We start from the raw sequence: 15811 nt of genomic DNA, 5'->3' as shown, positions 1-15811 counted from the left end.
AATTACTGTTATGATTTAAACAAGTTTGAACATATTTAAACACAAATAAATATCAAACAGCATTTTAAATGCATAAAAAAATTTGGGGAGCCTGGGAATCGAACCCAGGACCTCCTAGTGTGTGTGCTGCGTGCTGACCAGTCGGGCTAGTGGGCGTGTTCTGATGGAGATAGGGTTAGGTGGGATATAACCTGACCAGTCGGGCTAGTAAGTAAAACAAAATTCTAATGGCGCACCAGGGGGTGGTGCGCCATTAGAATCGACGTACTTATGGCGCGCCAGGGGGTGGTGCGCCATTAGAATTTTTATACTTGTTCCCCACGCACTGTCGCCTCCCTCCCTCGCTCGCTCGCCGGATCCCCCACTCCTCGACCCCAACCGTACGCCGCCGCCCCCTTGCTCCGCCCCCTCCGTCCGCCGCGCCTGCACGTCGTCCGCCGCTGTGGTCTTGCGCTGCCTCGACACCGCCGCCCCGACCCCCGCCGGACTCCACCCCCGCCCCAGCACGTACGTCCCCTCCCTCCCTTCCCCCATCCCCCTAGCTTCACCTCCTCCTCCTCTCACCACCCGTGCCTTCTTCTGCTCGAAAGGTCAAGAAGGCGGCCAAGGACGCCGACGACATCACGGGCCCCTTCCTCCGGATCGCCGCCCGCAGCCTCCTCGACGCTGGCGTCCACCGGAGCACCACGACCGCGTCTGCGACCTCGTCTCTGCTCCGCCGCCGTCTACGACCTCGTCTGCGACCGCGTCCATCAAGGTGAGTTCTTCCATGGATCACTTCCAGGCCGTCGGTGCCATCCTGTGCATCTTTTTAAATTGTGTTGTTTGGAATTGTGAATCTGAATATTCTTGTGGTGTTCTTGTGTAGATCAGATGCTAGATTTTAGTCTAGATTTTTGCTACTGTCAGATACAAGATAATTAGAAGAGGGAACAGTTCATGCCTCACATTGTAAAACAGTAGCAGAATATATGAAATCCATCTAAATAAATAACCACTGTGACCAGATTTTTGCAATTATAAAAGGGAAAGAAACAACCATTGAACCAACAGATAATTGATTTGGCCTAAGGCAACATGGTATAAACAGTAGCATTATTTCTCAGTGCTACAAATGTGTTTAACTTGTAGCTTCTAGCTAGCTTAAGTGAGTAGCCAGTACTGTAGTGAGTAGCTTAACTTGTTTACTGCCAGTTAGTAGTACTAGTGAGTAGATGAACTCCATTTAACTAGTTTAATTGAGTTTCAGTACTCCAAACATAGATGATCTGAATAATTAACCCTATCCTATTTTATATGATCAGATGCACAACTTGATGCTACCTGGCTTAATTGAGTTTCAGTACTCCAAACACTCTGCTACCCAACTGAAACCACTATGTGTGTTTTCTGATAATATTATTTGTATGTTCTAGTACTTGTATGCCTATAGCACTAGTTAATCTATTTCGAAATTATTTGATTACTTCAAGTAGTCTAATCTTGATTTGAGGGAAGATACTGGGATGGAAGTCTGTCAATGATGCTTCTTTTCTTGAGCATTATAGCAAAGTAATACTACTGTGACTATAAGCATCTAGACAACATGTTGTAGGTTGTTTGTACTGCCTGTGTAGTTTCCATCAATTATGTTGAAGCACTCATTTGTCTGACTTATTCTGTTCGTGTGATGCAATGTAAGGATACTGTGTTGTATTTTCAAATGACCTTGATTTCTTTATTTGCGGTGACTTCAGAAATTGAAAATTGACCTTTCTGTGGTCAATCTCATTGCAAGGAAACCAATAACAAAGGATGCAATCTTGTTTTGCAAATGTTGTATAAAGCCCTGATATGTCATAGCGATGTTGCTGCTACTGTAGATCTTCTGAACTTTGTAAACTGTGATGCAATCTTTTTGTGGTCAATAACAAAGGATGCAATCTTTCTGTGGTCAATCTCACTAAATTTTGTCAACTTCTGAAATGAGCCCTTTCTCCTGAAATGTTGATTAATTTCCGTTTCGGTTGAGAATGGGGCACTCCTAGGTCAAGAAAATTAGCAAAGGCCATGCCCAATTTTTTTGACCTAGAAGGTGCCCGATTCTCAACCGAAACAAAAATTAATCAGCATGTGTCTTGACATCAACCAATTTTCTGGACACATCCCTCGACAACTAGGTTATCTTGAGAACTTAGAGGAGTTGTTTGTTTGCTACAACACACTAACAGGTTCCATCCCAAATAGCATAGGCAATTTGACCAAACTCACAGCCTTGTATCTTTGAAGCAACCAACTTTCTGGACACATCCCTCAAGAACTAGGTTACCTTGTGAACGTGGACTTGGACCTCAACAACAACACACTAACATGTCCCATCCCAAAACACCTAGGCAATATCACAAACATCTCTCAATTGTTCCTTGACAATAACCATCTTTTTGGCGACATTCCTCGAGAATTAGGTTATTTGGTCAATTTAGAGATCTTGTTCCTTGACAATAACCAACTTTTTGACCAAACTTTTTTCCTATTTAGAGCGAAACATGGCCCACAACGATGAGGCCGGCGGTTCGGGCGGCAAGCAATTCTGGGAGCTGTCCCAGGAGATGGAGGAAGAACCTCACCGCTATGAGGACGCCGCGGAAGACACCGATCCTGACTACACAACCCCTAGTGGCGTCGGGGATGACACCACTGATGGTGTCGCCGAGGATGCCACCACTGATGATGGCGGCGCACGCACAGATGGCAGCCAACCGAAGAGGCAACGGAAGGACCGGCGCTCGAACGTGCTCAGCACCGTCAAGGAGGAATTTACTGAAGTGAACTCCGACGGGCATCCAACGGCGCCCAAACATGTAGTCAAGGGGTACTCGGTTCAGCTCGGGTGCATTCTCCGGAGCACCGTCTCGATCAACACCGAGAACCTAAGGCATAAGGACCGAGGGAATTTGCGCTGCCTCCTCTTCACGAAGCTGCACGAACGATACAAGTTCCCCAATGAGTTTGCAAACACACGCCTCTCAGGGAATAAAGTGAACAGTGCCGCCCTCACGAGGATGAGCACGGCCCTGTCTACATGGAGAAGCACGGTGAAGGCAATGATTGAAAAAGGTGATAGTTATGAGAAGATCAAGGCGAAATATCCTTTGATGAGCGAAGATGACTACAAGGAGTTCAAGATCAAGTGCGAGAGCAGCGCAACCTCCGAATCAAGTCAGTGGGGGAAAGAAATGCGACAGTTGAACTTAGGGGTCCACCAACTCGGTCCCAGCGGTTATAGAGTGGCGGAGCCTATATGGGACAAGGAGGACGCGGAGCGTGCCAAGCAAGGCCTACCGCCCCGCTTCGAGAAATTCCCTGACAAGCAGACCAGGAACTTTGTCAGGGCCCGGTACAAGGAGGACCCGGTAACAAAGGAGCTTACCACGGATCCGAAGACCAAGGCGCTTGAGAAAGTTCTGGTAAGGAATACACCCCCGCGTAATTAGCTACATATATGGTTGCATTCTAGTTAATGAAGCCAAATTTCTAATGGTTCACATTCCTTCCGCAGGAGGCTGAAAGCAGTAGCGCGGGGTCATCTCAGAGCTCCCCTTTTGACACCCCTTTAAATAGGGCGTTGAACGTAATGAAAAACAAGGATAAGCTCAGTAAGCCGTCGTCAGCTGGTCGTGTGGCCGGCAAAGGCTTGTCCACAAAATGGTCGTCATACTATACCGCTGGTGGGCGAAAGGAGAAAAAGACCAGCTCGGAAAGCCAGTCGCGCGAGGTTCAAGAACTCAAGGCACAAGTGGCGCGGATTCCGGAGATTGTCCAAGAGCAAGTGCAACAACAACAACTGGGAACGACGCTCACCGCCATTGTGCCTACCTTGATTCAGGGGCTGACGACGTGGATTGCGGGCGGCCAACAGGGGCCTCCCCTGGTTCCCAGCTTCACGGCCACCAACTCGCACAACGCGCAGGCGGCGCCATTGGTGTCTTCGGCGGAGGCGGTATTCGTGTCTCCGGCGCCGGCACGGGCATTGGAGCTTAATGCACCTGGGTGTACGCCGGCCGGCACCTCGCCAGCAAGCGGCCCCTCCGTCAGTTGCACGCGCACGCCCGCCATTGGCGGTGCCTCGACATTAGCCGAGCTCGACGGCATCACGGTAACTAAGCCTCTCGGCCGATGACGTCATCTCCTTGCCTTTGACTGGGCATCCCTGACGCCCTACATGTTTTCGCAGGGCGCCACCGATGTTCCTTGCACTCTCCTGCACTTCGTGGGCAGCGAGTTGGTCGATGTCGCCAAGGGCAGAATGGTTCAACCGGGAAACTGCGTGTTCCACGGTAATCCGATGCCACCCACCTTCTATAGGGTTGAACTGGTTCGGGTACTGCCAGGCTGCGACGAGTTGTTACCTCCGATTCGACCCGCTGGGGCCGACGAAGATGATGTGATGACCCTCAGCGCCTGTGTAAGCTGGCCCCTGCTTTGGCCGAAGAGCCAGATTCGTTTGAGGGCGGGGGACACCACCCCACAGACAAGAACGCCAGTCGTGCCAGTGCCAAGCCATGGCAAGAACTCCGCAACGCTACCGGACCTGCCGGACATCCCTATGGCACAGGATCCGAACATGCATATGGCACAGGATCCGGACGACGACGACAACGACGACGGTACATTTACCAACGTCGATAAGTACTTTGCCGAGCATGGGTACGGTGACGAGTTATGCGGGCCTCCTTCTCAAGAACCCAACCCTCAAAAAGACGACCGCGATCTAGCTGGTACGGCGGAGAAACCCAATTGCAACAGGCGTCGTCTGGCGTTCAGTTCTCAGGAGACGCCTCCAGCTGCCGCCTTCACCGAGCCTCAGATAGCTGAGGTGCCAAATATTATCAGCCCCAACATGCTCAAGCAGGCGGTCTGTGAGCAGAACTCGATCCCATTACAGCAGATCAAGAAGAAGGGACGGAAACGAAAGACTAACAAGGGCTCCAGTGCGAGCCAACCGGCACCGAGTACGATCCGTGCTCAGGACGGACCACCTTCACCTAAGGATATCTCGAGGAGGGTGCATGTGGCGGGTAGGCCGATGCTACTGACAAATATGCTCAATGCTGCAACCGGTGCTATGCGGAGTCTGCATGACAGTGTTCTTTCTTTGGAGAAGCGGCGTCTCAGAGAGAATGATGTGGCATACCCGGTTTTCGTGGCCAAGGTGCCAGAGGGCAAGGGCTTTGTGGATAGCGCCGTCGGGGGTACGATCGTCCTGCGATTTGATGACATCTTTGCTATGCTTAACCTTCATCCGCTGCACTACACCTTCGTTCGGCTGTTTTCGCTGAGTATGGAGATGCGGATCATTAGAGACAAGAACCCGGACATTGTGATAGTCGACCCCTTCTACATGCGTGCCAAGATCTTGGGCAGCGCTGGGGACCGGCAAGTCGCGAGTTCACACCTCGAAGGCGTCATTCTGGCAAACCCAGATAAGGATAACTTCCTCGTGCCTTACTTTCCCGAGTAAGTCATCTCCTAACCACCCCGTAACATATGATTTCTTAGATTTCGATCGTTCTTTTTTTTCTAACATTCCGTGTTCTGTGCAGTGACACACATTGCACACTCATCCTCTTAAGCCCGAAATATTCCATGGCCACGTATCTCGACCCAGACCGTGACTCCAAGATAGACTACACAAATATCAAGAAAGTTCTTGATGATGCTCTCCCCGGCTGCGCCGCATCTGGAGGCACCTTTAAGAGGCCAGTTCGTAGGTACGGCAGGCACGTGTTCACCCACAATACGACGTTCCCCTGCGTCAAGCAGCCTCCTGGCGGTCAGAAGGATGCCTACTACGCCCTCCATCACATGCGGGCGATCGTGCGGGACCATAATCACCTTCTCCTACCAAATAATCTCAAATATTGGGCCGCAAGCTTGGGGGCAATCCAGGACGCGGACATCCGACAAGAATTCTTTCGCATCCAGTCGGAGTTTACAGAAATCATCCATCAAGATGTCCTTCGTACCTCGGGGCAGTTCTACCTCAAATTTCAACCGTCCAACAGCGAGATAGACACAACGCTACAAATGCAGGCTGACAACGCCCGCGACTTCATGACCATCACGACAGACGGCGGCTTCATCCACGCTCCGGTCCCATGAGTCGAGTCAAAAGTTGTGATGCTATGTGTAGTTCTGAAACATTCATTAGCTCATGTTGTAATTAAACTGTAGTGAACTTGTATGTCTCTTTGGTTTGGACAGTCGTTCAACTTAGATGTAATCGATGCTATTTGTTAGTAGGACCATGAATCGTGCTATGGATGTCTTGCTTTTCTCTTCCGATCCTTTTGTTGCATACTTATATATTGCTTATGTATTGTCTGTTGTTTGGCTAGTGCATAGAGATGCCGTCGTATGTCGTGTACAAGGGTAAGGTTCCCGGAGTCTACGACGACTGGGAGGAGTGTCGGAGACAGGTTCACCGTTTCAGCGGTAACAGTTACAAAGGGTACACCACTAGGGCGGAGGCGGAATCTAAATACGCGCGCTATCTAGCGGGAGAGAGGAGGGAGCGTTGGAGGAACCGGATGAAGACCAGTTTCATCGCGATGATGCTCATCGTGATGACCGCATCTCTCTTCTATGTGATGGTAGTTTAGATGATCGATATCGACTTGTAATGTGAAGACAAACTCGCTACTCGCGGTCTCGAGACTTGTAATGTTCTATCTTCGTTCGTCTTTTGAATTTGGAGACTAATATGATGAATTGTATTCGGAGACTAATCTTCTATTGTATTCGATGAATCTGCTGTTGCTGTGTCCTGCTGCTTATTTTCTGTCCAATAATATATTTTGTAATCTGTGCAAAAATCAGAAAAGAAAATAATAATAATCCCTAATATACATACTAATGGCGCATCACGCCAACGTGCGCCATTAGTATGCCAAAGGATACTAATGGCGCATCCCAGAGCAGTGCGCCATTAGTATGCCAGAGGGTACTAATGGCGCATCACCCAGCAGTGCGCCATTAGTATGCCGAAGGATACTAATGGCGCATCACACTGCAGTGCGCCATTAGTATCGCAAAGCACATGGGTATATATGGCCCCCTGGGAGGCATACTAATGGCGCACCGTGGCCTATACTAATGGCGCACTGCTCGGTGCGCCATTAGAGTACCAGATACTAATGGCGCACCAGCGGTGCGCCATTAGTAAAAATTACTAGTGGCGTGATGCTAGTGGCGCACCAGTAGTGCGCCATTAGTAGGCAAAACTGGTGCGCCACTAGTAAGCCTTTTTCTAGTAGTGATACATTAAAATTGCCTTTGAAATGTATGGCCAGTATCATCTACCGCGCGGGAAAAATCCCGCCCTTTCCTATTTAATCGGGTTTGTATCGATGGATCATGCGAAACAGCAAAACTATAGTACTACAAGTGACAGTTCACTGGGCCGTCGTGTCGTCTACTCCTCCGTCGTAAGAGTGGAGCGCTCGCTTTCATAAATCTTCTAGTCCCTTTCTCCGACATGTGGGACATCAAGCTACCGGGTCCACGTGCCATACCGGAATACAGTGCAGAGCAGCCGGGGTGAAGCACCCCAGTCATGGCGCCGGCGTAGTAATGAGCAATGAGGCGTCAAATCACAAGCTGTACCTTTCCTGCAGTTAAGTTGGAGGGACGAAGCAACCATCATTTCACTCGTTGCTGAATCCGCTTCTGCCTCATCTTCTTCAACTTAACCACGTGTTGCTTCTGCCGTTGTTCTGCCTCATGTGGGACGCGGATCGGCTTGGTAAAGCACTGACACGTGGGACCGCATGTTAGCAAACCGCCAGGACAACGTCCTCCGAAAATAAGAAGGCTAATCCTAGACTTACAAAGGGCTACGTAGCTGCTAAATATACTTTCCATCTAATCTATATATGCCCCCCTGATTTTCAGGTGGGGTGGGCCTAATCCTCTCCTTTAATCCAATCAAATAGTCCCACATCACATCAGTTCATAACTTTACGTAAACCATTACGTGGATGTAGCATTGCTCAAATAAGAAACCTCCCCCACCATCCGCTCGGCAAAATCACCTCCTTTTTACTAATCTTGATTCTATAATTTTTTAGATCAATCTAATTGAGATTTGTATAGATAGCACACAGGAGCAAAACCAAGTGGTACGGTTAAGGGCATCCACAATGTGTAGCCAAATGTGAAAATAGCTTTTGGCATCGTGGGAACCATTGTGGACGGTGTTGCCAAAGCCAAAAAGATGGAACCGAAGCTCCCTGATTGATTGATTGAAGGAATAGAAAAATGCAACATCTCTCCTCTTTCTCCCATGCTTGGACGCATGTAGTACAGTATAGAGCACATAGTCTACTGCCCTGTCCCTTCTATCACAAATCACAAAGCAGTGAGGCGTCAAATCACAAAAGCACGGACGAAGCAACCATCATTTCACTCTTCGCTGACTCCGCTTCTCCATCGTCTTCTTCGAGAAACCATCTCACTGCACTAGTACTCCTAGTAGTACTAGTAAAGGACTTCCTGGATGCAAATAAGGCGGTTGTCTCGGCTTGCAGGCGGCACTTGCGAACGACTTACCGTGGTCTCGCTCAATGGTGCTCTCCGTCGAACGCACTTCGCCAAACCACCAAAAAAAGATATCGTCGACGTCACCGCAATGGGGAAGGAAGTCAAATATACTTACTACCTCCATTTTTTTGTACACAAGGCCAGTATATCAAAATTACAATTTGCAAAGGGCCACTAACACTAATCGAGGAAAAATTGATGGGGTTAGCAACCAAGGACATTAATATCCCCTGCATGCATGCGGAAGTGAGAAGGTTGGTTTGCATGGCGCTGCATTAATCAAGCGATGAGGAGTGAGATGGTTAGCTCTTTGGTCTGTGGAGAAAAAAATACGCATTAATTGACAAGTGAAACGAGGATTTGTATCGATTAAATCCCATGAAGGAAAACCCCGCCTTTCTTTTTTAACACTAGTACTCCTAGTACGTACGTACTTATCCTGTTTGGGTCTAGGCCTTGCATTGCCAAACTTCACCACACATTTTTGCCAAGCTTGCCTAAAGTTTTCAAAATGAGAAGGAGGTACACTTGCGCACGGCTGTCGCGGTCGCACCGCACCCTCACACGGTCGCTCCTGCACGCCGCGGTCGCACCGCACCCTCACACAGTCGCTCCTGCACGCCGCAAACCCAACCAAGGGAACGCACCCTCACTGACACGTGCTGTCGCATGTGAACAAACCAAACTCAGCCATCCTATCGCTGACACATAATTTTCGTTCATAGAGTATGTTTATCCAACCGCATGTTGGGGAGTATCCGTACGGCCCGTGCGGTGGTCTGTTGGGGAAGAAGAAGAGGTGAGGAAGAAGGAAAGAAGGGTTAGGAGACGTAGGATATTCATCCAACCGCCTGAAATGGTAGACTGACCCAAGTCAGGTGACTTGCATAACAAATATATGTTTTTACACAGCAAAAGATTCATAAAAACAACAACATAAAGAAAAACTATCACTGCTCGCGGAAAGAGACGGCCTCGTCGTCTTTGGCTGCCGGCGCGAACCAGCCGTCGCTGCCGACATGTGTCTCCGCACCGTGGTTGTCCTCGGCCTCCAGCTACTAGTTCAAGCGGAGCATGCGGGCGCTCTGCACGGGCGAGAGCATAGCCCGCTTCAAGTCGAGGACGTCCGGTTTCGCCTGCAGGAGGGCCTCGATGGTAGCGGCATCCGCGCGCTCCGCGTCGAGTCGAGCCTCCGCCGCCCAGTTCAAGTCTAGGACGTCCGGTTCCGCTTGCAGGAGGGCGTCGATGAGAGCGGCATCCGCGCGCTCTGCGTCGAGTCGAGCCTCTGCCGCCCGGTTCAAGTCCAGGACGTCCGGTTCCGCCTGCAGGAGGGCCCCGATGGCAGCGGCATCCGCGCGCTCCGCCTCAAGTTGAGCCTCCGCCGCCCGGTTCACATCCACGACATCCGGTTCCGCCTGCAGGAGAGCCTCGATGGCAGCGGCATGCGCGTGCTCCGCGTCGAGTTGAGCCTCTGCCTCCCGGTCCTCCTTTAGTATTGCCATGTTGAACCGCTGGTCCGCCTGCACCATGCGGGACTCGGACGCCGGCACGAAGTCGACGTCCATCGTCTCATACCCACGGGGGCCTTCTGCGCCGCGACCTCCGCCATGAACATTGGATCGACTTCCTCCTCCTCGTAGCTTGGCTCCAGAGAACTCGGGGATTGGCCCGCCGCAAAGCGAGCTTGGTAACGGAGGTCTGTGGCGCCGACCGCCGCCGCGATTTCTGCGCGGCGCTCCGGCGCGAGCATCTTGTAGTAAGTGATCTTGCGGCGCACCATGGCTTTCTGGTGAACTAGGGGACGCTTGATGCGGGCTAGGGGATCGAAAGGTGGGGGAATGGGCTGGAGATTTGGTGTGGTTTTAGGGCAGTGGCTGGCGTAGGCCGAGCAGCGAAGGTTCTGGTGTGAATAGTGGTTCCGGTGACGACCGGTCAATCGGTTTTGACTGTACATCGCTCTTGTCGCGTTCGCGTTGCAGCCCGGCACGCTGGACCCTCCACGTCGCTCACCGAATGGAACGCGCTTTGTCTTGCGTTTTCGCTCGCTTGTGGGACCGCAGTTGAGAGCAAACCGACGTCCCTCCCCCTCCCCCGCCCGCGTCATTTATTATACCACCACTCCCTCCGTTTTATGCGGAGTAAATAAAAACAGAGGGAGTATACTACGGATGAGGATCCCCTGATGTGGCCGAACCCATTGAGTAACTGACATGCGGGGCCTAGCAAGCATGGGGTCCGCCAGTAAGTAACCGAAAGGGAGGGTAAGGCAGGGATACCTACGTCAGAGGATCCACTTCCACTATACTACTTTGACCAAATGTTAGAGTAATAATATATGACATGCAACTTACACAAATGTTAGAGTAATAATATATGACATGCAACTTACACAAAGCATACAGGGTCTAATGCGTTTTTCGAGGCTAACTTTGACCAAATGTTAGAGTAATAATATATGACATGCAACTTACACAAAGCATACGGTCAAATTCGTATGTGAAAGGAGTTTCCAATGATATAATTTTCACATTATACATCTCATGTACTATTAATCTTGTCAATAGTCAAATTGGAAACCATCTCGAGTACAAATCTAGGAGTACGTACGAATCTAACAATATTGATTGGGCGTTGTTGAATGTTGATACCTTTTTGATCAAAGTAGAGATACTTTGACTACACATAAAACTTATATGTAAACTAGAAAGGATAGGGGAGTATATTGTACGTTCAAAAACGAAACGAACATTGAATACCCTTTATATATGATTTGCGGATGCTGTGATCACCGGTTCAAAATTTTGAATCCGCCTTAGGTATCACGCTCTGTTGGAAAAGGCAGTGCCTAGGAGGCGCTTAGGCACGCCTAGGCGCTAGGCAATGGCCAAACGCCTCGCCTAGGGCATAAGCAGAAGTCTAGGCAGAGCAAGTAAGAAATTGTCTACCCAAGCGAGAAATCATGCCATATTGCACTGATATGCCAAAAGGGCCATATTCCAATCATAGTAGCAGGTAGTTAACATACTTATATGCCCTAAATTAATAAAATACACATATAATAACCACATATACACCCTGATAGTAAAAATTATATAACCGCCTAGGCTGCGCCTTGGGCGCTTAAGCACCGCCTAGGCACTAGGCGAAGGCCAACCGCCTCGCTTACGCCTACCGCTTTTTCCAACCCCTATCACGTGCCCCCACTCGTTCCCTCTCGATTTCATCTCGGGGTCCGGAGATCTATTGAAAGAGGACTAGGGTGGGTACATGCGAATGATACTCGGCGGAATGTTCAAATGAGGCATGCGGGAGGATGGACTCGACTGGAGGGCGACATGATCAATGGAGAAGAGGGTTGGAGAGGAATGAGAAATAAGCAAACGCCACATGATTATACTTGAACGGCTCAAATAAACAATAAGTTGTCTCGCTTGGCCTACATAGTGAAAGGCCTAATGCGCAACGCGGAGCACTGACGCTTGAATATGGCCGGGAAAACAGGGAAACCGACATGTGGGGCACACCCGTCGGGACGACGTAGCGCAGACTAGTCCAATGGAGGAGCTGGCCCACGACCTTCTCGCCACCGACAACCGTTCATGTGGGTCGTTGGGGCCAACAACGGGGCGCAGCTCTAGCACTGCCTCTGGACACGGCGACCGCGGTGAGCGACACACTCATATCGTCGCTAGACACAGTCGGTTTCAGTGTGCCGAGGGTGGCGTTAGTGCTGTGGCACGACCAACGGTATGTTTGGTTTGTGCCCACGGTTGCCCCATCAAAGCATTGGGTAGCCAAAATTTTGGTTGAGGTATTGGTTGCCCATGATTTGCCCGACATTGGCAAGAAAAATGAACTAGAGTTGGCTAGAGTTCATTGGCATGCCAAAGAAATGGAAACCATCCAAACAAAGACCAATCTTTGGGTCATGACCAAAATTTTGGTTAAGGTATTGGTTTCCCATGATTTGGCCGACATTGGCAAGAAAAATGAACTAGAGTTGGCTAAAGTTCATTGGCATGCCAAAAAATGGCAACCATCCAAACAAAGACCAATCTTTGGGTCATGACCAAAATTTTGGTAAGGTGCACTTTGGCCACAATCCAAACACACCCCAACACCCGGCTCGTCGAGGATGCACGGGGCGCCGCGACGCGTCCGCGGAGTGGTGTAGCGCGGCCAACTGCATCCTCTGGACCTGAGACCATGCCGGGTCGTCTTGCTTTTTCAATGACATGCGGGGATCGCATGTGAGCAAAGGGCATCTCCAACGTTGCCACGACCACAGCTGACTACCCTGGCACACCAAAACCCTCGTCCCTCGCGCCGTCGCGCGGTGCGTTCTCAGCCGGCGCCAGCTGCTCGCATTCATGCCGTCCGTTCGTATGTCGTCATTAAGAGGCTCGGTGCCCGAGGAACCAACTCTGGCGACTTAATGACACACCCGGACGCTTGGCCTCACCGGAATGCGCTACTTAAAGCGGCAACGCCCAGATAACCTCCACACCATAGCGCATCGTCCTCCTACCTGGCACCACATCCGCCATGACCGCAAGTGCGAACGCTCTACGGTAGAGCTTGTCTTCGGGGATGAAGCTCGAGGTCGCCGTCCTCGCTCAAGTCGCCTCTCGCGACGCAATAGCGGCGTTGCCGGACGCGACCGCACAAGCGGTGGCCACGCTGGCGGCCGACGACGGGAGCACCGTCAGCCACGCGTCCTACTTTCCGCCGTCCAACGTCCGACACCGCCGAGGTTGGGGACTCCTCCGAGGATGAGTAGGGCATGGGAGGCGGCAGGGCATGGTGTGCCAACTGGCCGATCCGTATCCCGTGTTCTACTCTTCCTCGCCGGAGACCGTACCTTCACTTCACGGGTCTTGAACCCCGCCCCCGTACATAGAGATTGCAGATGGAGGACGTCGGTCGCCGCCGTAGAATAGGTTTAGGGTCGGGTTTCTTTTATTTTTCTGTCCTATAAAAGTTCGAAATGTAATGAAAATCTGCCGTGTTTGCATTAATCTCGGCCGGTGTATATGAACTTTCACAATAATATACATGGTGGTGGGCCCCTCCCTCCCCCAATCTACAATCAACAGCTCACACGTTTCACATTACGTTAATTACGTAACTGGGATTACGTAGGTGTAGCATTACTCGTCCTAAAAAACACAACTAAGCCAACCTCCCAGCATATCGCGCGGGAAAAGACCCGGCCGCGCCGTTTTAGTCGGGATTACCGGATTACTAGTAGTAGTATCGATGGGTCACGCGAAGCAACAATTTTTTTTAGGGGGCAAAGCACCTAGTTTAAAAGAAAAAAAGGCGGTACACTCACAGCACTCCTATCGCGGTCGCATTGCACACCACACACGTTTGGTCCTGCACACGGCTCACGCAAACGGAACGCACTTCGGCTTGCCTCTTCACTCACACGTGGGACTGCACTTGGAGAAACCGACCATGCGCCAAACTCCCCCCGCTCACCGCGCGAAAATCCTCCCCCCCCCACACAGCCAAAAATTCCCCCCAAATCCGATTCAACCGCCCTTCGGCCAACTAGCCAATAATATTCCCCAAACCCCCCTCCCCCCTGTCCCCCTCCACTCCATTCGCTCCACCAAAGCTGCCCTCCCTGCCGCGCCGATACGTCGGCGCCGCGGTTCGGCGATCCTCTCGCTCCCACAGTACGCTCTCGTAGACTGCCGTCCTCTAGCCGCGCCGCCACCTCTGGCTACGTTCTTGTGGAGGCGCACGGCGGTCAGCGCCGCCACCGCTGGCGACGTTCGTGTGGAGACGCACGGCGGTCAGCTTCTCCCACGGTACACGCTTTCTAGACTGAGGCCACGTTCATGTCGGTGTATCGCTGAATGTTAGCTGATAGACGCTGTTAATCTCACTGTTTGCCGAAGTAGTTTACTGTCAATATGCTTTGCTTAAGAAGCATCCTTGCCCTGTTTTGCACTCAATCTGCTTAGCTGAGATGGCATGCCAAGGCCGATTAGTTGCTAAAATATCCTGCCATATATTTATTGTGACGTAGATTGCCATGGTCTAGTAGCCAATCTGTTAGGTGAAATAGCTCTACACCGTTTTATACTCGATCTTTGTTGTTGCGATGGCCTTCGATAGTTTGATGGCTGTTTGCTCGGCCTCATTGACTGCTGAAACAGCCTGCCATAATTTGGCACTCAAATCTGTTTGCTGAATTAGCTTTACATATATTTCATTACTTAGATCTGCTCGTCCAAATATCTTGCCATAGCTTTAGACATCGACCTAGGTATTTTTTTTCTGGGCTGCATAAAAAAGCATATATGTTTTTCCTGTAATATCTAGTAGAAGAACTAATTTGTATGTCTAACAGATGGACAAGACTTGGATAACTTCTGCTCGAAGATTCTCCGTTGAATATGTCGAGGGGGTTGAAAACTTCATGAACTTTATCAGAGCTGAGTACGGTGGTCCGAAATCAGATGTGCTCTGCCCGTGTAGCAGTTGTATGAATTCAGTTACAAGACCCCAGTCAACTGTGCAAAATCATCTACACTTGTATGGGATGTCGGTCACATATACTAGGTGGGTTCATCATGGTGAAGCTGTGAACGTCAATGTTATTGACTACGTGGAAGCAGCAGATCACCATCTTGATCTGCCTGATGCTCAGGTGGAAGAGGAGGAGGAGGTGGTGGTGGCGGAGCCAGTGAGTTTGACCAACATTGAAACAATGCTACGAAATGCTCGTGCATTCCGTGAACTTTCACCTGCAGAAGAAAAACGGTGGGCCCGCATGTTGGAACAATGCAACGTTGCTGTCACCCCAGGAAATAAGCTGTCAGTATTCTCAGCTATGGTCACCTTTCTTCAGGTGAAGACATCTGAGTGGATGACCAACAAATCATTCGATGCGATGTTGGCTGCTTTCCGCGAATCTTTCCCAGATGCGTCTGAGCTGCCACACACCTACAGTAAAATGAAGAATTTCCTTCGTGCAGTTGGAATTGGATATGATATGATCCATGTTTGTAAGAATAATTGTGTTCTGTTCCGGAAGGATTATGCCAACTTAAGTGAATGCCCGAAATGCAAATCATCAAGATGGAAAGATGGCGATGCTGTGAAGAGGATTCCTCATAATGTTCTGAGACATTTTCCAATTATACCAAGATTGCAGAGGTTGTTTCATGATGCTGAAACAAGAGAGGATGTACTGTGGCATTCTAGGAACCAGGAG

Source organism: Aegilops tauschii, chromosome 3, assembly GCF_002575655.3.
Source record: "Aegilops tauschii subsp. strangulata cultivar AL8/78 chromosome 3, Aet v6.0, whole genome shotgun sequence".
Lineage (NCBI taxonomy): Eukaryota > Viridiplantae > Streptophyta > Magnoliopsida > Poales > Poaceae > Aegilops > Aegilops tauschii.
Note: the sequence above shows the minus strand (reverse complement) of the source record.